Below are 24,073 nucleotides of genomic sequence, written 5' to 3'. Positions count from 1 at the left end.
AAATTTTCTTTTCCAACACCTTGGTCAAATAGAGCTGCTCTCACTGAGGCATGGGTGGACTGGGAGCACCTCCCACTTCTACCCCATCCTTGCCTCAGCTTGGCTTTTCCACAGAACAGAATGTGGTTTGGAGACCACTGCTCCATGAGAATAGAAAGAGCATCTGGTGTTTTTACAGCCCTCACGGTGCCTACAAGGAGTGCTTTTGAATACACAGTCAGTGCTCAACCAGTGTCTACCCCAGGAATGTGGTTCTAAAAGGGGCCACTCTTGCTTGCACCCTTCTATACCTTAGCCTTCTATGAGCTGCCTGACAGGCCACGGAAGGACAAAGAGCACTTCTGGCCTTTGACCTCTAAAGGGGAAGTGACAGTTTAACTGTGCCCAAAGCAACTCTCAGAGGCTGGCCCCGGGAGCTGTGGCAGGGGCTGGGGGTCTTGCTAAATCCAATAGGATCTTCCTAAAGGGAACTTCCTCTTAGGTTTTGTTTTTTTCTAACCATGTTTTCCATACTTCACATTACCAGGTGGCTAGCACCTCCTTGGTGGAGAAATTTGTCATCCCACTGGGATAATCCCAAACCTATTCTAAGAGTTCCTGCTTAGAACAAATCAAGCCAATCAGGAAGCTCTTCCACATGGGCTGAGCCCACTGATTGTTTCCCACTTGGACGCTTCCTGCTATTGTTCTCCAGCATGTTCTCAGAGGCGCAGCTACTGAGCCCTGCCCCTTCCTCTCAGGAGCTAAGGGCTGCAACGACGGCTGTGGGCTGAGGTATTCTAGGCTCAGGCACCTGGTTGGGAGAAAACGGCCTGAAATAAAACAGCGGGGCTCCTGGCCCAGGTGGCGGGAGCAGGAACCACAGCTTTTCAGTCTCACTGGCCTTGGAAGGGAGGTTTGAAATAGTCTGTCTCATTTGCTTTCAAACAACTGTTGAGTTAGGTATAGTGATAGTTGCCTCGTCTCTGCATTTAAGAAGCTCATCTTATGCTGGGGGAAGCAGGTGTATAGGTAACTACAACAGAGTTAGAGCTCAAACAGGAAGACCAAAATGCTGCAAGAATGCAAAGAGAGCTTGACCAGCTCTGCTTAGGGAACAGCTAGAGCAGGTGTCAAGAGCTTGAAATATTCCAGTAAGATCTTCAAAGATGACAGCGGGGATCAAGGCAGTGTGGTGTTCAGAAGGCATTCGGGGCAAGGCATACGCGTGGACCAAGGGGCTCAGAGGCAGAAAAGAGCAAGGAGGGCTTGAGAGACGGAGTGAGGACGTGTAGGGCCGGGCGTTTCCTGGTGTTCTGCTGGGAGGAGAGGGCCGAGCCCAGGACGAGTCGGCTCTGCAGTGCCACACGGAGGAGCTGAGATTTGATCCCGAAGGCAACAGGGGGCCGCTTAAGTTTCTTGTTTGTCTGTTTATTTGTCTTATGGGAGAGATGAATCAGCTATATTCTAGAAACATCGCTATGGCAGCCGGGTGAGAACAGATGCGGATGTGCGGAGGAGGTACGGAATGATTCCTGGGACATGGGAGGAAATGCAGCCGAAGCCAGCCATTCCTGCTCCCCTTGAGGGTGTGTGTTACAGTGTTGGCCAGGTGATGAATTTGAACCTAGAGGCCTTAATTTAAGGTGTTCCCAGGATGAAAATTACTTCAAGTGCATGAGCTCTTACAAAGACAATCAGCCCAAAGGCTACTGAGCTGCATCACTGCCCTCACTTGGCTGCAGCAGGCAAGGGCTTGGAGTAACAGGATCATCTCGGAGTCTAGGCAAATGCTGAGGCTCCCCCACCCCAGCAGCCGAGGCTGAGTCAGCCCTGAACACTGTGTCCTCCCTGAGCATCCGGCATGGGCTGCAGGCACAGAGCGCTCCTGCACTGTTGGTTTCCCCTTGGCACATTCCCAGGAGTCCTTCTGGCACCTCCCTGTCATTTCTCTATCTTACAGACACAACAGAGATATTTTGCATCTAAAATGTCAGCAAGGAGACCCTAAGGGCTCCCCTCCAGTGGCACAGATGGTTTTGAGGCAGAAGCAGCTACATTGCCCTCCCCTCCCCCTCCCCCACCTATAGCAGCCCGCAGTGGCCTGGAGGCCGGGAGGTAGGGCTGGAGTGGCCTTGGTGGAGGGGCCCACATGGGCCTGAGCTTCAGGAAACGAGGCTGAAGGCAGCTAGTGGGCCTATGCCCCAAGACGGCCCTGCAGAAGGTAATGAAAGTCATGTGCACCACCTTTATTGCAGAGTTTTGAGACAAAAACTTCAGGAACTAAAAATAAAGTAAAAAATATTCTCTCTGGTGAACTTTATCCCTTTAGATTTATCAACCCTGATTCCGTTTTACAGCAGCTATTGTACTGAGAAGTCAAATGAGAATGGTATCTATTAATAGTGTCTATAGAATATGCCTTATACCAAGGGCCTTCCAATAAAAACCACCAGGTACAAAATGATATGCATGTAGGGATCAAGGCCTGGGTCATGCATCATTGCTGAAGCCAAATTAGAGAAAATCTTAGAAGCAATACAACTGTGGTCCAGTTTTAATGTATCCAAAGACTTGTACTTTGAATTGCAGCCTCTGCCAAAGAGATGATCTGATTGGCCATTTGAAGTGACAACTCCTGGGTATAGAAATAATACCTTGGGTTCCAAAATAATAATTATAAAAAACAAGCTGTCTCTTTCTGGTGGTTGGGCTCATGCAGAACTGGCGCTGGCCATCTTCCTAGTCAGCTGTGGCCACGCCGCCCCTGAAGTTGTCCTACCCATTGTCTGTTATTTCTGGATCTTGAGGCTGAGGGAGAATTACCTGCTGGAAGCACAAGGCAGCAACACTGCCAATACTCAGCCGTACAGAAAGTTCAGGGCAGACCAGATTTGTTGCAGAAATACTACAGGCACCTTATATGGCAGGTCACACACAAAGGCAATAAATGATATTTGTGTGAATAAGTGAAGGCCCACAAGCTTTTGGGCATAGATGGGAATTCTCATATTCCCACAAAACCCAAATAATCCCAACAATAACAGCAGCAGATATTATCTGTGTAAGACTTTAAAGCTTACAAATCCTTTCACAGCAATTAGGGATTATTTTATTTCCATGTGATAGATAAGAAAATTGAGAGAAAGATGAAAAGAGCCATCAGAATCCAAATACCTTTCATGCCACAAATTGACTTCTGCTAAAACTACCCTGATTGTTTCAGGCCAGCTGGAGGCACGGGATGTAGTGCAAGCAAGTCAGGACCAGGAGTTTGGTTTGCGTGCTGTTTATTGGCTGAGATGCTGAGTGAGCCCCTCACTTTCAGTCTCAGTTTCCTCACCTAGAAGATGGTTATAATGATGCAGGTGGAGGAGCAGTTTCAAAGCTATGAAGGTGAAACAAGTTCATATTTAAAAATGTCTCAGAACACTACCATGGAGTAAGCGCTATTTAATGTTTGTTCTTCCTTTCTCTCCAACTGCTTTTTTAAAAAACTGAACTTAAAGATTATTGTGTTAAACATTGCATGTACTGATTTACAAGACAACCCAAAACATGCCATTGAATAGCATGAATTCAAATTCTGCTTCTTACCCATGTGGTTTGTGTCCCACAAGATTTAAGTTCACCCACAGATTCTAGGTTAAACCAATTCTCCAGAGAATGTAAGTAAGTTCTATCATTTGAATGCTAAAAGGAAAATTAAAGAATTGATTATTGGCTTCAACGATGCTGAGAGTTAAGACTTTACGTGGGTATGTGTACATGTTTAATTAAAAAATCCAGAAAATCGAATTCAAGTTCTCTATATGGGAAAGACTTATGTGCACATGGGGAGCCATCTAGTGGCAGATAAAAATCATAGTCCACTAGCTAAGGTTGTATGCTTGGGAATTTAGGTAAAGCACCCAGGAAGAAAATTTCTGTCAGTCTATGACTTTGGTACTGTGTGGTTACTTGGGAGGAGAAATCTCAATATATCAACGATAAAGTGCCCAGGTCCCTGAATGCTTTGTCCCCCTGCTCTGCTCTCGAAGGAACAGAGTGCACTTGCCCCCAGTATTTGTGTGCAGAAACCCCCAGCCAAGCCTTGTAACCTGTGGACCTAAGTTGTTATGTGCTCTGTAACAGGGAGAGAAACTAATTGGGGAGGTCCAGAGACAGGTTCGAACCTTCAGGAAGAACTGACTGGGACTATTTCAATGATCTTCATTGAGACCATTGCTTTTTTAGGACACATGACATAAGACACTATCAATGGGCTACAGTAGGTATCCCAAAAGGCCAATTAAGAACAACCCAACCAGTGACCATGGTTCAGTATGGCCAACCCCTCCCCACACACGTTTCCCACCCCCACCCCACCCCCACTGAAGGCCAGTCACTGTGCAGACATGGACCCCGGAGGCCCAAGGTTCTCACTTCTGCAAAGCAGCAGGGAGGCCTGCAGGGCATGCTCCCTCCCTGAGGCTGTCTCAGCACAGGTCCCTGGCCCTTCACCAAGGAGCTGTCACCCATACATCTGTAATCCAGTGACCAGGGACAGGAATGACATCTAGCTCATGAAGTCAAGCACCAGAAGAGGTTCATGAAGTCTGAGAAGTTTCAAGTACAGAGGCTGGGCCTCTGTTATCTCAGGAACCCCAGTTCCCAACACAAGAACCTATACAAAATAGGCCCTGGGTATCTGTGGGGAACCCGAGCCCTGTGCGTGCTCACAGAATAAGGATTGTGGCCATGCTCTGTTTTGGACAGGGTGTTCCTCCCGGGTGCATTGGTCATGTGCATCCTTGGATTTCCAAGTTCAGCCAGGGCCAAGGGCACAGTAAGTGTCTGGGAGAGACAGTCAGGCTCTGCTCTGAGGCTCTGGGCCTTCTAGTCTGAGCGCTAGCTGTGGAGTGGTTGAGTAGCTAAGTAAGTTCATAGATGCTCTCCACCTATAAACAAATGGAACTCGATGACTCAGCACGTATAAAAGAATCCAGTGATGACCCATCTCATCTGACAAAGGACTACAAGCAGGGCTTCCTGGGTATCCAGCTACTTTACTCTATTAAAATGATGGTTTACTGTACAGTCATTCAAGAACCCAGTGCAATGTGAAACAAGGGATGGCTGAACGGACATGATGATGAAAGAATGCTACTGTTCTGATCACATGCCTCCCATCAAGGCTGACCTCTGGTGAGAGAGAAACAAGATCCACAGAGGACAAGCTCTGTGCCATATAAAGAGAAAGACAAGAGGATATTAACAGGAGCTGGGAACCCATTATGTGGTAAGCAGTGGTTAGATACTTTACAATATTAAGTAAGCTAAGCCTCACAACAGCCCAGTGAGATTCCCTATGATTGGTTCCCACTTTCCAGGTGGCTTAACTAGTTTGCCCAAGATCCTATTTGATTCATAAGGTGCAGAGCTGAGATTCAGACCAAGGTCAGTCCATGCTGAAGAACATAATCTTTTCACTGCATCTGTAAAAAGCCCCTGCTCAGCCTCCTTGGAACCATCTGGGAAGAGGAACCTTCAGTTCATGGTAGGACTCTGGTCAGGCCCAAGGTGTTGATGAGATTAAAAAAAAAAAGACACAACTGAGCACGCAGGTCTAGAACTGGCTCTGGGGTTGGAAAGTTTCCTTCATGGTATAGCAATGCCTCTCCCTGGGAACTCTCTGGAGCCCTGGGCTGCCCCTGACTAATGCTTTCTCTGGTCCAGGTGTGAGGATCTCGGGATTGTTGAGTGACTTATTTGATTTGCCCACTGGTATCCTGGGCCATCCTCCATTGGTAGATTGTCTTCCTCAATCCTGCCAATTCAGCATACACTGGCCACCTGCCCAGTTGGTCCCCAGCCTATCCTCGGCTTCTCCACCTCCTTCTTTCTCTAACTGTAGTGCTGAGCCAGCACCATAGTTTCATCACTGGGCTTATTACAACTCCCCTGCTATGAAATGTTCAATCATGCTTTATGGCCTCTAGGATAAGTTTCAAGTCTCTCAGTTTAGCATTCAAAGCCCTCTGTTATCTGGTTCCAACCTGCTCTTCTAGCCTTTTCTCCAGAGGTACTTCTATAGTTAGGTCAGTGCTTATCCTGTCTTCAGAGAGATGGCAGGTCTTGTGCAGAAGGACCACTCCATGGCTGGCCATGCCTGGACTGTTGCTCCTAATGAAGAGAGTGACTTTGTGAGAGCAATAAATGACTGCTTGCTGTTCTCCCTGTTTCCTTGCTCCAGAGAAAGTGACAACCTCCAAAGGGAGCCAGGCCCCCTTCAGCTGTTTACAACAGGTGGCTGAGCTGTGAAGAGTCCAGTGAGCTTGGTCGGGATGGAGCACCCATGACAACCGGCTGACCTTACCAGTTAAGCTCCATTCCGACATGCATGTGGCCACTCTCAAACTCCTGCATCACCTAGTAACTCAAGTCCAGCTCTACAGCTGGGATCCAGCTTGAGGCTGAAAGGGGCCAGGGCCTCACTGAGGTCAGGAAGGGCCCTCTTTTTCCATCTGATTATACCTATGATATCTGTGAACATTTGCTCCATCTCAATGACAGCCATTCAGCTCATGTCCCAAAATAGCCTTCATAGACTGTTTCCTATGAGCCTGGAATTTCTCTCCACTTACTTTTAAGATATATTAAATTTGACTTAGAATCTTTTACTTTTTAGAAATGGAACCATCACTGCTTTAAAAGATTCAGATATTCAAAGTTCTAGGTTAGGACCCTGACATACTGTCTGAAATCAAATTTAACTCTCAGTGGTAAGAAATAATTCTTGGAAGGGAAACTTCTAACATCAAATGTTAGATGTTCTATTGCTCATGAGCAATATAAACATAAGACCTGAAGCTGTGGGAGATCTCTGAATACCCAAAGTTAAGGGACTTTGAAGAGTTGTCCCCCATTATAACTGAGTGGATTACAGGTCTCTTGAGGGTAGCAATTGTGTCACTTTCATTTCTGTATCTCCAACTTAATTTTGCCTCCATCATAAGCATTTGATAAAAGTTTACCAAATGAATGCACACATCTCAGAAAGATTAATCTCAATCCCACTGAGGTAAAAGCCAAAATCCTAAGACCCTCAGTGATCATTCCTTTCTATAAATGTCTACAATCTTGAGAACAGGTATTTCTCAGTACCTGTTGTATGCAAATACCATCCAAAGGGCACCTAGACTGTTAAGATCCATAAAAGCAGGGGGGAAGACTTTGACCTCTTTTCTCTAACTCCAACACCTTGCCCCCTGCTATGTATGATGCTCAATGAATATATATTTACAATTTTGTTCCAAATGAATACTGCATCAACCACTCCAGAGCAATTAGCTGTGAGCAGGTAAGTTTGTTCAAGGCAGTAGTTGTCCATACTTCTAGGTGAATGAAAGCTGTATCAAGAAAATAATTTCCTTCCTTTAGTTCATGTCATGATTATATGTCAATCAAAGTAATGCAGGCAAAAACCCAACTTTCAGTTGGAAATGCCTATGCAGAAAGAAATCTTACAAGCACTTATACCCAAAGCAACTGTGGGGTGTCACTGTGTTTCCTTCACTCTTTTCTTCTTCCTCCCAGTAAATGTGTAATGAAAGCCCTTTGTGCCAGGCAGTGTGCCAGGATCTGGGAATCACAAAAGTGAACACTATACTCTCTTTGTCTCCAGAAAGCTGATGGTGGCAGAGGACAGAGAGAGAAACAACTTCACATGTGCTATGATACAGGAAGTTTTGAGCTAAAAATGCCCATGGGGGGATATTAAACCAGAGATTAGGGTCAAAGAAGGTGGTATCTTTGCTGAGGCCTGAAGGATCACTAGGAGTTAGCAAAGTAAAGAGGGGTTGAAGAGTGCCCCTGGCAGAAGGGTCTGCAGACACAAAAAGCTTGACACAGAGAGAGCTTGGTACTTCCAGGGAACTGGAGAAAGTGACTGGGGTGGCCAGCAAGTGGGGGAGGAGGAGGATTATTATGGAAGATAAGACTGGAGAAGAGGAGATCATATCGTAAGTGGCTCTCTATGTCATATTAAGGAGTTTGGACATACAGTCCGAAGGGAATGGGTAAAGGTTTCTGAGCTGGAGGGTGATATCACCAATAGAAATTTTGAGAGATATTTCTGGTGGCTGGGTAGAGTTTGGGTTAGAAGGACATAAAACTAGAGGAAAGGGGACTGGGTAAGAGGCTGTTAAAGCAATTCATGTGAAAGGTAATGATGGCCTGGATAGCGTCATGGCAGCGAGAATGAAATAGACTGGAAAGATTCTAGAAATGCTTGTGATATAAAATTATTGAATAGATTTGGGGTTGATATGGAGAGAGGAATCATGGATGGTGCTTTGGTTTCAGACTTGGGCAGCTGGGTACACAGTGATGTTTTCCAATAAGATTAAGAATCAAAGAGAGAACAAATTAGAGGACGTAAAGAGTTTAATTTTTGACATGTTGAGTTTTAGGTGTTTGAGGGAGATTCAAATGGATGTAACCAGGAGGAGGCTGGCTGTATGGGTAGGTCAGGAGAAAAAAAAACTTGGGATGGAAGGATGTTTTTCAGAAGTCATGGAAACAGAGGATCTGCCTCGGAGAGAATGTGAGAAGTAAGAACACCAAGATCAGAACCTCAAGGAACCAACATTTCAAGGATGGACAGAGAAAAAGGAGATAGAAAATCAGGGATATTGTCATGTCATGTAAACCAAGGAGGGAGGATGCTTCAAGAAATCGGGAGTGTTCAGGAGTCTTGGCTGCTGCTCGATATAGTCAACTAAGGTGAGAATCAGAAAGTCCTCATTGCACTTGGCCACTGAATGGGCACTGGTGACTCGGCAGGGTCAGAGGACACAGAGGAGACTGAGGGGGAGGTGAGCACGTGGAGACACTGAGCATGATGACTGCTCCCAGAAGCGTGGCATCAAAGCGGAGGAGAGAGAGGACAGTGAAGAGGGGGTGTGGGGGCCCATGGAGTCTGTCTGAGGATGGGAGAATTTTATTACAAACGGCTGTTCCAAAGTCAACCACACATTCCTAGGCTCCTCACAAAATATTATCTTGCTTTTATCAAGGGTCCTAAAATTTAATCTCCAGATGGACTTTAAAAAGGTACAATAATTCAACAAAGAGTGTTGAGTATGTCCTAATAAAAGAAGCACTAGTCAGCTTCTATGAATGTGAACATAAACTAGTCCAGGCAAGAGAGACTTCTAACAAAGCAGAACCATGAATTTAGCACATTGCAAAATGTGTCTTCAAATGGTTGAGAAAGAGAGAGCCTCTGAGATCTCTTTCCTCATTTGTGAAATGGTCTGGAGAAAAAACTGGAGAGTGGGAGTGTGTTTGCACATGTATTGTGTGCACGGGGGAAGTTGTACTTTTACTTGGAATATTGCAAGCTTGACCTTGATATTGATATGACCTGGGACAGGTGTGAAAGGTGTAATTGCTGCAAAGGAACTAGGGTACCACTATGTGACCTTGTTGTTCAAATTCTCTTTTTTTTTTTTCAGGAAAAGTTAACAGATGGCAACTACATGTATCATGGTGGGCATTTTGTACTGTATATAATTGTCAACACACTATGTTGTATACCTGAAACTAATATAATACAGCCTATCAACTATACTGCAATTAAAAAAAACAAAAGAAAAAAGGGGTAAAAAGAGTGGTATATCCATAGTAATTCTCCTTAGAGAACAGAGACAACCACAAACAGATTTTACAGGAGATGTGAATAAATTGTTTTTTACTCTATTAAATCATAAATCTTTTTGGTTTGTTAATGCGATTACCTATAATTTGAAGGCAAATTCCCATACTCCAGTGACCAAAGAACATTTATTCTAAACAGTAAGTGGGCCCCTCCATATCCCATCTTACTGAAAGAACTAGTAGCGAACACAGCGGAATTCTGGTGCGAGAGGAGATGGTGAGGGGTGAGGAGATGAGCTGTGGCAGGCACAAAGGTCATTTCTAAAATGCTGATACAGAATCATCCCAAACCCCTAAGAAAGAAAAAACAGCAACTGTATATCTATGCTTATCTTTTATATTAAACAAAATGCATATGATTTGGAACATCACCTTCTAATAAACAGATAGTGAAAACACTTGGTCTGAGAATCATTCCACTTGCTTGAAGCAAACCCAGGCTTTGGGTCATAATAGATAATACTAGTGACCACCATTGCCACACACTACTTTGTGCATTTTACATACGTTAACTCACTTGATCCTCACAACTATCCTCAAAGTATACATTATATTTCCATTTTGTAGATGAGGAAACAAATACAAACTATTAGGTAACCAGTCCAAGGTCATAAGAAGTGATGAGGTAAAGGTGTGAGTCCAGTGGGAATGCTCACCCTTGACCCTGTACTACTCCGTCCCCCATGGAGGAGGCCAGGCTGGCCTCAGCACTCTGCTGAAAGGTTGGCTGGTGAATATTTAAACCTTGTGGAAAATCCACATTCCTGTTACTAGAATTCTCTATCTAGCATGGGATTCTTATCCTAGGAGTGGCAAAGAGAACTTGGGCCTAATTCCAATGTGAAGTAGAAACTGGCTGGGGAAAATTCCAGTTAGGACATTTGAAGGCCAGAGAGATTATACCATCTGAGCAGAAGCCCGAGGAGCATCGTAACGATGTGATTTATCAGGACCGAGTCTAACTCTACTAGACACAAGACTTACTCAGGACCTGAGTGCCAGCATCCCGGAAACACGAGGATGTCCCTTCTGAGTCTCTGCCAGGAGGGACTGTGCCTTGCGGAAGCCAGTGCTTCCTCTCTTCCTGGCTCCATTAATATGGTCACAGTCATGGCAGTGCTGGCCCAAGGAAAAGCCACTCGGCTGGGGGGTCTCCCCTCCCTTCCTTAAAAACAGGAGCGACGTGCATCACTCAGAAATGGTTTAAGTGTAGTTCTACCTGAAAGCAGAGGGCTAATCAAGCCAATTGCCAAGCTTCTCTTCTAGCTGTCAGATGATGTTTTTAACCTTATAGAGTCTTCCAGAATGAAAAGCCAAGTTTTACTTCTGCTTTCCCAGACCAAGTCATCTCTCTGGGCCTCCTATTTAGCCTCACAAAAATTCTTAGGATGTCCCTAGGGAGAGAAAATTTTATTCTTGTTCCTACTTACAGATTCAGCTGGGTCATTAACTGATTTTCTCAAGATTACAAACCAAGACATTTGTATGGCTATATGAAAATATCAGTGTCTTAGACTCCAATAAGGAATAATAATTGTACCCAATAAAGTCCTTTGCTTAACAGAGCAGACCCCAGCACCAGCAGGTTGCCCTGTATGTTTGGGCCTGAGTTGTGTTCATGAAACTTCTGCTCCCAAGAAAACCATATCATTCTGGAGCATTAATCTGGAATTTGTGATTCCTTGTTAGGGGCTGAAATTTGCTTTTGCATTGCATTTAGCTTTGGGAAAAGAATGTCAGCTTTGAAAGAGTATTGGGGACTTGGGCTTAGTTCCAGGGAGATCGCTGGCTGGCTAGGTCATTCTGAGAGTCATGTGGTCTGTCCTGGCCTCAAGTTCTCCACCTTTAAGGTAAGAAGTGTGGGGAGGGGCTTATTCTAAATACTTTCCAAGTTCTTCCCTAAAGCTAAAGATCAATGGTACAAAAATATGGCAATGACAATATTTAAACATTTTGGCAAAAAGTGAGGTATTGGGGTAGATACTCATCTTTCTTCTGCCATCTGGTTTGCAGCAGTGCACCCTAAACTCTTCATAGTCAAGGACCTGGGTTTTACCGCAATATGTTGCAGACTAACACTGGTGATCGGATCCTGACACGTGCACCTCACCACAGTAGTGCACGGACATCCAGACAGGCCTATTCAATGAAGCAGGCCCACTGATTACAGCTTGTCACAGTGATGTCAAGTTGCTATTAAAGTTTCCAGACACCTTATTGGCAATTTCCACCCTTATCTCGCCATAGACCGGTAATGAACAGCTGCCTGACCAGAAGCAGTCTATGGACATTACTTTGAATAGCACTGGCTTTAGCCATTTTTCTCTAACAAAGCAAGTCCCCAAAGGAACTGAGCACAGTATCGCTCAGACAACCTAGATGATTTTAAAAAAATAATCCACTAGAAAGCACAACGGTACTTACAAAGAAAATAACCTGCTGAGACAACTCCAGCTTCTCACCCAGTTCACCTTAGTCTGCTCCCAAATTCATCTGGATCCTTCTAAGATCCATCTGCCATGTTGTCCTACTTCTGCTTTTGGAGCTGTTCTTTTTTACCCTCCACTTGAGCGGCCCTGGTGAGGGCCTCAGGGGAACAGCCTGGAGCTGGTCACAGAGGACGAGAGAACCTGAGAGCAGAGCAGCTGCCTGGGAGCAGAAGCTGCTTGCCACCCTTGTACGGAAGCAGCCACTCCCCCATGAGCGCTGGGCTCCCAGCCTCCCGCCTCCCTCCGTCCTGGACCTCTCAGGAGTGGCGGCTGGGGCTGCAAAGTCACCACCAGACTTGCACGTCCACCTGCAGCTGGCTCCTGACATGGCACACTAAGCTTAGGGTGGTGGCATCCCTCTCAGCTCTTCCCGAAGGTGGAGGGGAAGTCTCATAAAATCAGACAATTTGGGGTTATTTATATATTGTACATTGTCACATCACTTTTTTCTTTTAATAATCCAAGCTAAAGTCTATTGGGCACCAAGCCCTAGATAATTGTAAGCACTCTTTATATATTAATTTAATTGTCACCACTACCCAATAAAGTTTATCTCATTATTATTATCTTTATTTTGTAGAAGAAGAAGCAAAAGGAGAGAGAGGCTAAAGGGACCTGCCTGAGATGATGCAGGCAGCAAGTGGAGACCCTGGACTGGCACCTGGCAAATGTAATGCTGATGTTCATGCCTGGAACCATGGCCTTATCCCGTTTCTAGACATGAATGTTGGTTTTGAACCTCATGACAATGCTACGGATGATCTAAAGCTGATGCAGTTCAGTTAAACTAAAAAATATTTATTGAGCAACCTATTCACACCAGGCAGCAGTCCAGGCACTTAAGATAGAACAGTAGGTATAGTGTTGAATGGTGGCTACAAAAAAGATGTGTCTACATCCTAATCCCGCAAACCTGTAAATGTGACCTTATGTGGAAGAAAAAAGATTTTTGCAGATGTAAATAATTTAAGGATTGAAATGGGTTCATCTTGGATTATCTGGATAGGCCCTAAATCGAATGGCAAGGGTATCATAAGAGATAAAGGAGAAGAGATCAGAGGTCGGCAGAGATCGGAGTGGTGCAGCCACAAGCCGAGGAACACCTATGCCGCTAGAAGCCGGGAGAGGCGAGGAAGGAAGGAAGGAGCTCCCCTGGAGCTTCTGGAGGGAGTACAGCCCTGCTGACGCCTTGATTTTTGACTTCTGGACTCTAGAACTGAGAGAGGATACATTTCTGTTGTTTTGAACCACCAAGTTTATAGTAATTTGTTATAATAACCTCAGGAAACCAATCAGCAAGTAACCAGTAAAGTCCTTATTCTAGGAGAATTTACCTCCTAGTTAAAAACCAACAGAAATGTCATGTCATGTCATGTCATGTCATGTCACAGAGAAAGAAAAACATTTGCCTGACAGCTGAAAAACACATTCACCTCAAAGATCAAGGCTTCCTCCAGGAAGACTTCTCTACACTCCTGATCTGAGTGTTAAGTACCCCCTCCTGTATAGGCTCCCATAGACCCCCTTTCTTTTTGCAGCTTGATCAATTTTTTAGTATATTTTTCTATTGAAGTACAGTTGTTTTATAATCTTATACTGGTTTCAAGTATACAACACAGTGATTCAGCAGTTACTCACATTATTAAATCCTCAGCCCCACTAGGGCAGTTACTGTCAACACAGGCAGATGTTACAGAATCACTGGCTATATTCCCCAAGCTGCACTATCATCCCTGGGACCAACTCCCACAGACCCTTTCTGAACTTCTATGATAGGAGCTTTCCCACCACTTTATTAACTGATGGGTTACTTGTCCATGTTCCCCACTGGCTTGTAAAAAGCTTCATCTCCATCTCCTGCAGCCTTACCTGAGATTGTGTAAGAATGAGGAAAACTGAGAATATTTTAATGACCAATAAGAAGGAGGCCAGTGGAGACCAAGAAGTGAGCAGGGCTACTGCACATGCTTGTATAGCTTGCTTCTGCCCAAGGATATCAGCCATAAGAGCAAAACAGGCTGAATCCAGCCAGTGATAATTCCAAGTGGTGGTCGCCCATGGAACTACATTTTCTAATCTGCACAAAGGAACCATGTGGCCCAGCAATGGCCTTGAATGTTGAACACAGGTGTTTAGACATGTCTGGTCTTCGAAGCCAGAATCAGGCAACCTCACGCCACATTGCATACCAGTGCTTAAAAGCCTTCTTCCAGGCACCCAGATTGGGTGACAGTCTGTGCTGGCAGAAGTGTCCCCAAACCCTCATAGATATTCTTGCAGCATTCAGACATTATTCATATTTTCCGTCTGCCTTTCTATATGAGAGGAATGAACACGAGACTCCAGAATCCCTGAGGTGCACATTATTCCAACAGATTCTTTTTCAAAGGTGATCAAAGGCTTTAGCAGTGAGGTGGGAGGTGCTTTTGGTCAGCAGGAAGCAGAGTGGCCTTGTCGCTTCCCATGTAGCTCTAGGTCAGTCACACTGAGGCCTCCCTTCCTTCGTTCCCCCCTTTTTTTTAAACTGCATCAAAAAAGATTTTAAGATTAACAAAAATTAACAGGAATACAACATAATAATAAAAGGAACATTCAAACAAACAATAATAAAGGCTAATCTTCAACTATGCACCAAACAACATAGACCTGGAGACAGACTATGTTTTCCAAATCTGGCCGCAAAAACATCTGCCATCCCACATACTCTTCGGCAATGTGACCCTGCCACTCCCGTCAGGAGGCAGAGGCTAATTTCCCTCGCCTTAAATCCGAGTGAGCTCTATTGGCTCGGATGCAATCAACAAGGCAGAGCAGTAATGCTGTGAGACTTCCAAGGGACAAGGACAGAAGTCTACAGCTTCCACTTGGGTCTCCTGCAATGTTTGCTCTCTGGACGCTCCCCCTTTGAGTGTTCCCTTGCAGAGCCCAGGTGCCACGTGGTGAGAAGGCCGAGCCTGTGGAGGAGCGACATAGAGGTGCCAAGCCCTTGAGTCACTCCAGCTTGGGCCCTAGACATGTGAGTGAAGAAGTTTCCAGGTGATTCCAGCACCCAGACCCCTACAGCCATTCCTCACTATATGTGCCTTCCCAGCTGAGGCCGCACACACTGTGAAACAGAGACAGGCCATCCCAATATTCTCTGCTTTAATTCCTGACTCAGAATCCATGAGCACAATAAACCTTAATTCTTCATTTTGCAAATGTGACTGTACATGTGCTCCAAACATGCTAAAAAGAGTTTCTTAGAAAAGGGCTGAGGCATCAGCAAAGCCTGCTTCATAAACATGTCCTAAATCTTATTCATCTGCTGCTGTAGACCTCTTTCCTCTCTTTTGGCCTGAAATTCCCACTGATAAGGTTTACACCTTGGGAGAGAGATTTACAGGATGCTTGCTGGCAAAAGTTGCTTTTAGGGTGGGAGAAAGAAGAAGAGCATTTCTTTTGGTGTCCTTGCATGAGTTTGCTAGGGAAATGGGATCCTAGAGGGGGAGTCAATCTGCAAACCTTTACCTCCCATTTGCTGCCTTGGAGAGCTGCAGGCTTGGACCTGAAGGAAGGAGAAATTAGCAAGACCCACAGAGACAGGCCTTGCAGTGACAAGCCTCAAGCAGCCTCAGGTCCCATGAAACTCTTCTCTGGGGCCTAAGGGGAATACAAGTGGAGTTGTACCAGGAGATTGGCTTGGCTCCAGGCCCTGTTGATGGAGTGTCAAGTCAGCCTGCCTAAACATGTCATCTCCCCGTCAAACCCTGCCTGGTCCCCAAGGCCACTGGACTACAGATCCCACTGTCAGGCCTCTATTTATGAGATCATACACCATTCTCACTAGAAAGCATCCGAGAGACCATCCACTGAATGCACAATTGGTGGAAACTGCACAAGAAAATACTAACAGGACACTTGATGTTTTTGCTCCATCGAGAATAGGGAGGGGGTCAGAAGTGACCACATTACAAGCTAGAGGGGCACAAAAATACCATTTTCAAAACTTTTTGTAAAACCTGGGACAGGGCAATCATAGGCCAAAAAGCCGAGGACCAGCCGCCAAGAAATTGCCTTTGCACCATCTCTTTAACTATAGCAATTGTTCTAAGGGCTAGAAAAGGCAAGTATTCCCCAAATGTGTTCTTATGGGGTCTCAGTGTATAGACAAAGTTCTCCTGTTATTTTCACAGTTATAGAAACTTTAAACCCAATTTACCTGACCAGTACTGAGGCAAATGTAATGGAACCTACACAACCCAAACAAGGCAGGACACTTGGGGTCTTGTAGTAAGTAAGGTCCTACAAGCTCTTCCACTATTGCCACTAAGCAACACGCACACAGTGTTGACATGCTTGAGAGCAGGTGAGCGCTTCCTTCCTCACCTGTCCCAGCTTCCCAAGCCGGCCACAAACCATAAGCATCCCGATTTCAGAGCCCGTGGGGAAGGACATCCCCGTGCGGTCCTGGCAGGCTGGGAACAGAGAGCTGCAGGGAACTGCAGGGAATAGAACTCTCATCTCAAAGGAGTTTGGAGTAATGAAAGTTGTTCCAGTGTGGACAAGGGCGTTCATCTGTGAAGAAGTGAGCTCCCTGACACGTTCAGCCTCCAGGGAGGGACTGTGTATTGACTCCCACTCACCACTTTCATTGTACTTTTGAGCATCAGGTAGTTGATCCAGATAACACCTCAGTTTTGAATACTCTACGATTCTATGGTTTTATGAGCTGTCATAAAATCACTACCTTTGCCAAATCAGTGCGGCACTGGATGCCAAAAAAAAAAAAAAGAAGAAAAAGGAATCATTTCTTTTTAACTCAGGTCTGGCTTCCATGGTTCAGTGCTTGAGAGAAGCTTTATATTGTCAAGCAACTGAAACACTTGTATCATTCTGCACAGAAAATCATTCATGTCATCTTCATAAATCTTTTTTTTCCCAATTGTATTGAGAAATAATCGACATGTCACTGTATAAGCTTAAGGTGTACAGTGTGATGGTTTGATTCACATATATTGTACTATGATTACCACAGTAGGTATATCTAACTCCCATCTTTTCATATAGATGTAATACAAAGAAAAGAAAAAAGGAAAAAAATTCTTTCCTTGTGATGGAGCTCTTAGGATTTACTTTCATAACACCTTCCATATATGCCACACAGCAGTGTTAGCTGGGGTCATCATGTTGTACATTGCATCCCTAGTACTTATTTATCTTATACTGGAAATATATACTTTCTCCCAGTCCCCCACCCCACCTCTGGTAACAAGTCTGATCTCTTTTTTTATGAGCTTTGGGGACTTTTTTTCTGTTCCTACTTTTTTTTAAGATTCCATATATTTAGATCATATAGTTTCTGTTTCTCTCTGTCTGACTTATTTCACTTGGCATAGTCTCTTCAAGGTCTGTTCGTGTTGTTGCAAATGGTAGGACTTCCTTTTTTTAATGGCTAAATCATATATCCATATCTTGGCTATTATAAATAATGCTGCTATGAACATGGGGGTGCAGATGACTTTCTGAGTTGGTGTTTTTGTTTCCGTTGGCTAAGTTCCCAGAAGTGGAATTGCTGTATCACATGGCAGTTCTATTTTTATTCTTGTGAGGATCCTCCATACTGTTTCTATAGCGGCTGCACCAATTTACCATCCCGCCAGTGGCACACAAGGGTTCCCTTTCCTCCATATCCACACCAGCGTTTGTTATCTCTTGTTTTTTCAATGATGGCCACATAAATATTTTTAGGGTTCTGTACTCTGAAGCTACTCAATCGGGTGATTTTTATCTTAGTATCAACACCTGTAATGTCAGGCTTTAAGTGGTGGTTCTCAACTGAGGACTATTTTTCCCTCCAGGGACATTCAGCAATGCTTGGACACTTTTGATTTGAGTCGGGGTGTGTGTGATGCTACTGGAATCTCCTGGGTAGAGGCCAGGGATTCTGTAAACACCCTGCAATGCACAGGGTGCATCCCCTCCGCTAGCCACTCTTCTGCTCAGAACATCAATAGTGCTGCTCTTGAGAAACCCTCCTCTAGAAGGAGGGAGGGGAAAACAATAACAATAGCACTGCTTTTACTTCGTGAGAGCCTCTGTACTTGGCACCTCAGGAATGCACACTCTCTCCACATATGACAGCTCCTCAAGGTGGGCACTGCCATCCCCAGGGTGCAGGTGAGGGAACTCAAGGCCAGAGAGGTCACATGGCTTGTCCGAGATCAAACAACTCGCAAGTGCAGAATGAGGCTCGGACCCAGGTCGGTCAGACTCAGGTCCAGGGTCCTCCTCAGCAAGTACGCTGAGCCCTTGACCTAGCCTCACACTGTTCCCAGCAGAGAGTCAGCCTGCGCCCAGCCAGGGAAACACACTGGGAGCAAAGGGCTTCAGAAGGAGGCGAAGGAACCAAGCCTACAGTGAAGCTGCAGCTCCTGAAGACACCTGCGGGGCTGCCTCTCAGCCTCATGACCCCTCCCTACGACCCAAGCCCTGCCCCTCCAGGGTCCTGGCACCCTGGCTACGCAGCTTCCTGAGGAGACGCTTGAGGGGGCTGAGGAAGGAGGAGCATGTTACCCATCCATCCATTTACATCACGAGGAGAACTTTGGTGTCAACTCATTGAAAATCATGTCTAAATATCTTTTAGCGTGAAATAACTTGTGTTGAAATTTTTGAGAACGTGCTTTGGAGTCTGACAGAGCCAAGTTGAAATACTCGCTCTTTCATTTATTAATGGGGATATTTGGGGCAGCAAGTTAATCTCTCTCCCCAGCCTTGGTTCTCCCATCCGTGTTAGGGGCGCCACCACCACCACCACTGCAGAGTGAAGGGGATAAAAATGAGCAAATTCATGAATTGAACAGAGGCCAAAAAGATAGATCAGTACTCAGAACAGAGGAAGAGACCAAAGAATATTAGACAATATAGTGATACCACTATATCACTACGTGGTTTATGGTATGCATAGTTTTATTTTGGTGAAAGAAAAAGAATGGGAGTGAGAACAGGGCTGGGCTGCCAGCTGTGGCCGTGTGGGGGGGGGTCCCAGGCTGGGCGTGTGCAGATGTAGAACGCCCAAAGCCAGGGCTCCAGGCCCTGCTGCAGGAGGACAGTGCGATATGGAGTTAAAAATACTCAGGCTGAGGAACACAGTGAATCCTAAGCAAGTGTCCTTTGTGATTCCAACGAACATTTCTGTGGTTGCCTTTTCTAGAACAGTTATTTGTGGGTGACTGTCCTTTTCTTGGTTGCCAAAATCCCATAATAAAACACACACACGCTTCTGCCTGATGTCTCTAATCTTCTGCTTTGAGGCCCTTAAGCATGAGAAAGATTAAGTGAATTCTGGTATCCATCAGAGAGCAACAGAGGGACTCGGAAAATCTTAAGTCAGAAGCAGAAATGAACCTATCCACTTGTACCTCGAATTTTCTTTTACAAAAGTTGCATGGCCCTTTCTGGGTTAGCAACTAGGACTTCAGTATTTTATTCAATCCATATGTGATATGTGACATATTTTAGCACTGACAGCTGTCCAGATAATTAGTCACCTCTGTGATTAGTCAGTTATGCATATATGGGGTCTTTGTTTCCTGAGATCCTTCCCCAGTTCTGGCCCGTTTCTAAAACCACTGCTTTCCACAACAGTGACATTTTCCTGCACAGGTATATTTATTCAGAAAAGGAGTCTATAGCTGGCTACCCAAATTAGAGAGTCTCAGAACACCAGAGCTGGAAGATCCTGAGAGACCTCTCACTGAAAAGATGAGGAAATCGAGACCAGAGAGAGTGAGGAACTTGCCCAAAATCACAGAGCAATTTTTATCAGCAGACCTAGACTTTGTGACAGCTTGCTCCATTTCCATTTACTACTCCATGAGGTTTCTCATCTGCAGTGGGGTATTTCCAAGGTAAGGGGTGGGGCAAGTTTTTTCCCCATACTTCTCACTGATCAAAGAAACTTAAGAGCACTTCATTTTAAGCATCTAAATAAAACATAATGAAATTAGGAAGAGAATCTTAAGTAGGAAAATCACAAGGTAAGTGAAAGACTTGCTGATTGGAGATGTCAAGTAGACAGTACAAGTGTGACTCTAACAGCCTAAAATCTTAAGAACATCAGTGTGAAACCCACATGTGGCCCCCAGGGACCCATCATGTACAATGATGGCATGGACAGTGGTTGGCAATGGGAAGAAACAATCCTTTGGACTTCCTCCATTCGGCACTGCAATGGGAAATGAAGCATACAGAAAGCCGTGGTACGTGGAATTAAAAGAAAAGGAAAATTAAAGAAATCTGTGTACAGTTTTTCCTTTAAACAATGCTGACTTTGTTTAGCTTATTTTACTTCTGGTTTCTAGCAAGCCAAGAATATAATAAACAGACTGGGCCATCCTGACACTGCCCAGCAAAGAGCTTCCCAAAATAACGACAACCTCTTTCTCCATTGTAGTGACCAGTTCTCGTCTTCCTTTCCTACTGCCTTGAGGTCATCACTGCAAGGCTGTAGTACTCTTAATTTCAGCCATAAATCTTTGAAAAATGGTAGAATGTTCTGGCCTTTGGGGAAATAGCCAGCTTCCCTGGCCTCTATCATTTTTAGTCTGGTAAACCAAGGTTGTCTAATCAAGTTCAAATGAAAGCTTTGCCCCACTGTGGGGCATACGGTAGAGAGACCTGAGCTCTATGCCAGATAGACAGCTCTATTCCCACCTATGAAAGTCCCAAAGAAAGTTTCAAATTTCCTTGAGTCAAATGCTAAGGCCTTAGAATCAGTCTGAAATCAGGGGTCAAGGTTGTCCTTGTGTGAAATCAATTTTCTTATAAACACTATTTACTTCTCACTTCCCTTGGGGGTTTCTAGGTATTAAAATGTGATCTTACTTATGGTCTATTCTTTTTTCATTTACAGTCATCATTCCTGAACCTGACCATGCAAAAGGATTATCTGGAACACTCTTTTTAAAAACATAAATACCAGGGCTCTTTACCTGGGTCACTGAATCTAAATTTCCTGGGATAAGGCCCGAGAACCCATATTTTAAGAAAGTTTTCCACATGATTCTAGTGCCCAGGATTTAATAGTCCAGTTACATTTCCCTTCTTTTCTCCCTTCTTCCCTCCCTCCTTCTGTTCCCTCCTTCCTGCCCTCCTTGTGGGCTGCCCTCAAAATCTAAGTACCACATGTAATAGTTTTAGAAGAGAGACAACATTCTCAATTCTAAACAGCCACCAATTTACAAAGAGCATTTTGATTAAAAAAAAAACAAGCTGGTCTGTAAACCTGGAACTTCTTGTAAGGCTACTGGCACTGTGAAGAACTTTGCAATCAGAATTAGGAAGGTGGTTATGTTCTTTGTTCTTGAAGATATCCAGAGAAATGGACATATGTCTGAGTATAAATTCTCATGCTTAATTTGAAGTCTTTATCACATTCGGAATGGCCCAGACGTAAAGAATTAAGACTTAGCTTAGATCCCATATGCAGCTGATGTTCTGAATTAGGTTGCTCTTATCTTTTCTTTTTCTAAATGAAATGACTCAGCTTTACCTTCATTTTTCTTTGTAGGCATTCTTCCCATTTTTTGATAAAAAGTGGCTTAGGGGCCTTACTATTCTTTAAGGGAGGAGAGATGACAGCTCCTGTCTTCCCCTGGGCGGTGCTAAACATTGTAACAGAGAGGATGTGAGTAAGATGAGGAAAAGCAGAAACTGACTTCCACAATAGGAAGAAACTCCTCCCTCCAAAGGCTCTGGGAGGAAAAGATGCCCCCTGGCAGACTTGCTTCTCTGAGAAAAGCAACTCCAGGGAACACGGCTCATCCCCCAGCAAATGAGCAATTCCCAGCAGAGCCACAACTGTGACAGAAGGAAATGACCCCTGAATCCAGGCCTAAGCACTCCACCTTTACCCCTTTAGGCTGCCATGATTTCTTTCCTCCTGGCTTGGGTATCTAGCTGTCTCTTAAATGGGCTCCAAAAGATTGCCTGCATATACTGAGTGAGTTCTTTATTTTGTTGACTCAAAAGACAAAAAGACAAAAAGAGATTTCTTTATTTTTCTGAGTATGGTTATGCCCATCTGAACAATAAACCAGCCCTTAACTCTTACACCTCACTCTGATGGTCAATTCAGCCAAAACTGAGTCTCAATGTAAGACTCTCCTTCCATGTATAATGGCTGCCCCACCTAAAGGGCACGAAGAATGACATTTGTATCCAAGCCAAAGTGACACTGCCAAGTGTGGTTAGAAGACATTTTCCAATGCCATTTAAGAAAAACAGAGAAGGTCATGCAACTAATTTTATCATATTTTCCACATACTTTCTGCCTTCCATCTGTATTAACACCTACTAGATGAAATGAATGTATATGTGAGGATCAGTTTTTAAAAAACAATTTAAAAAAAGTTTCTGCCCATCATTGTCTCCCTTCACATCAGAGATGCCCCATCCTGGTTCTCTGCTCTTGTTTGGAACTCCTGGCCCCCAGCATAACACTGGCCCACCCCAAACCTGAACTGCAGCAGTTCTTGTCGTGAACAGACCCAGGCCACTTGGTTCCTAGACTTTTGCCAGGTTTGACTGGAGGGTAATTTCCCAGGCTTCCTTTGCCAGGCAGGGGTCCCCTGATGCATGGTGCATGCAGCCCCAATTCCTTTGTTCAGCAAATAGCTATGAGGCTTCTGCTTTGCATGAGACCTATGTGCTGTGATTATGTAAAACCAGTAAGAAGGGGACACGGAAATGACTGGGACTTTTAACAAGAGTAAAGACAAAGAGATGCTGTGTTGTGTCAACTGTCACTCCAGCTGGAAGCAACATGGACTTACCACTTTGGGACTTAAAAACTAGCTCCTTAAAAAAACCATTTCTCAAACCAGCCTGTTCCTCTCCAATTTATTGTCAGTATTTTCAAGAATCCTTGGCCTGGACTTATCTAAGAGCCTCTTCTGAGGAGAGGGAACACCCCTGGAGCTCAGGACTCTGCGTGACTTCATCCTGTCCCCTCCCTTTTCTATCTTCAGGGCTTCTAACAGGAAGTCCTGTCCTTCCCTTCTTTGTGGGGTCCTGGAGGTCCTGGTCCTTACAATCTTGATGCCAGTATTTACAAGATTAAAATTTATTTCTTCCAATACCATATATATAGTTAAGCCTTTGCACTTTGTATTCTAAGAAACAGGTGTGTATGTACATACACATATGTGTCTATATCTTCATACACCCCCACACACACACATGCACATCCCATACAAACTTGCTTTTAGCCAGTTTCCCCCACAAGCAAAGTTTAGCTAAGCTTCTCTAATGTTTTAAAAGAGCTATTAGGGTCCAAGCAAAGTAAGGGTACAGGCCTTTGGGGCTTATGGCCAGTCGGCCTGCTTTCCCTTTGGTGACACTACTGAAATTCCCAAGCTGATCTCATAGTCTTCATTCTTGCTGGGAGTCAAAAGGGCTGTAGCAAGTTCACTATTCCCTTTTGTATCTTAGAAGAGCTCCTAACTCAGGAGAAACAGATGAAGCTCTCAACAGTGAGATTTCAGGCAGAATTTGGTGGGATGGGATTTGGAACTAAGGCATCTACACCCACCACCATCCACCCCCATCTCAAATCTCTGGGTTGGTATCCTGGGACCTGGAATGGCTAGGGCCTGACAGTTTTCATGTGGAAACCTATGTTTTTACTCCTGTATGAGCCTGGCCAGCCACTGGTCACAGGAAGGTCACTTATCTTCCAGAGGGAAATGTGCAGAACCTGGTTGAGAGCAACCCAGGAAGCAAACTCACCCTCTGAGCAGGGAAAGTAGACAATACAAAGTGAATTTTTAGAGCACAGGCACAAAACCCAGAGGGGTGCCCTCACTCAGCACTTCTGTACTCTTCATTTCAATTCCAAGACCCTTGGCTATGGTTTTCCC

At 44.7% G+C, this 24,073-nt stretch overlaps 1 protein-coding gene across 9 annotated transcripts in view; it reads right to left on the bottom strand.

The window, feature by feature from the left end:
• PALM2AKAP2 (PALM2 and AKAP2 fusion) overlaps nucleotides 1-24,073 on the bottom strand; it is a 424,280-nt gene that overhangs the window by 204,903 nt on the left and 195,304 nt on the right. The window lies entirely within an intron of this gene.

This window comes from Manis pentadactyla, chromosome 3 (assembly GCF_030020395.1).
Source record: "Manis pentadactyla isolate mManPen7 chromosome 3, mManPen7.hap1, whole genome shotgun sequence".
NCBI classification, from domain to species: domain Eukaryota; kingdom Metazoa; phylum Chordata; class Mammalia; order Pholidota; family Manidae; genus Manis; species Manis pentadactyla.
This window is presented reverse-complemented; position numbering and strand designations above follow the sequence as displayed.